Consider the following 948-nt stretch of genomic DNA (forward strand, 5'->3'; position numbering starts at 1 on the left):
CCGTTGCCTAATAATGGATAATGCTCTATATATACTACTTACTCCCCCCCCTCAAACACGGAGACGAGTTCACCACGGTTTCCACCCCTCCCTCTATACCGCAGCAACACGTATTTTTTTACCCCTTTCATAACGCGCTCCTCGCGCCACAAAGCCGCCTCTAGACGCGTGACCAATGAGCAGCCAGCTAAAACATATCGCAAATGTCAAAAATAATATAACGGGGTTAATATATATCGCGCACATGTGATATGTTTGTCATGAGGCGCAAAAAATAATTAAAAAGGAAATGCAACACGAGGACTTCCCAGGAGGTCACCCACCCTAGTACTACTCTCGCCCAAGCACGCTTAACTTTGGAGTTCTGATGGGATCCGATGCTTTAGTCCTGCTATGATCGCATCCAACATGTTACCCCCGCCTTCGTCCCTTATGCTTGCCATTCCCGAGTCCACTTCAAAGATGATTCTCATTCTTACTACCATTACAACCGTTGCCTAATAATGGATAATGCCCTATATATACTACTTACTCCCCCCCCCCTCAAACACGGAGACGAGTTTACCACGGTTTCCACCCCTCCCTCTATACCGCAGCAACACGTATTTTTTTACCCCTTTCAGAACGCGCTCCTCGCGCCACAAAGCCGCCTCTAGACGCGTGACCAATGAGCAGCGAGCTAAAACATATCGCAAATGTAAAAAATAATATAACGGGGTTAATATATATCGCACACATGTGATATGTTTGTCATGAGGCGCAAAAAAAATTAAAAAGGAATGCAGCACGAGGACTTCCCAGGAGGTCACCCATATCCTAGTACTACTCTCGCCCAAGCACGCTTAACTTCGGAGTTCTGATGGGATCTGGTGCTTTAGTGCTGCTATGATCGCATCCAACATGTTACCCCCACCTTCGTCCCTTATGCTTGCCACTCCTAGGTCCACT

General features: G+C 46.9%; 2 non-coding genes across 2 annotated transcripts; both read right to left on the bottom strand.

Annotated features, from left to right (window-relative positions):
* Positions 1-286: 286 nt before the first annotated feature.
* LOC123179003 (5S ribosomal RNA) lies at positions 287-405 on the bottom strand. The gene has a single exon (XR_006490026.1). It is a non-coding gene; the product is annotated as a 5S ribosomal RNA (ribosomal RNA).
* A 371-nt stretch (positions 406-776) lies between these two features.
* Positions 777-897, bottom strand: LOC123179004 (5S ribosomal RNA). The gene has a single exon (XR_006490027.1). It is a non-coding gene; the product is annotated as a 5S ribosomal RNA (ribosomal RNA).
* Positions 898-948: the final 51 nt, after the last annotated feature.

Source organism: Triticum aestivum, unplaced genomic scaffold (genome assembly GCF_018294505.1).
Source record: "Triticum aestivum cultivar Chinese Spring unplaced genomic scaffold, IWGSC CS RefSeq v2.1 scaffold70354, whole genome shotgun sequence".
NCBI lineage: Eukaryota > Viridiplantae > Streptophyta > Magnoliopsida > Poales > Poaceae > Triticum > Triticum aestivum.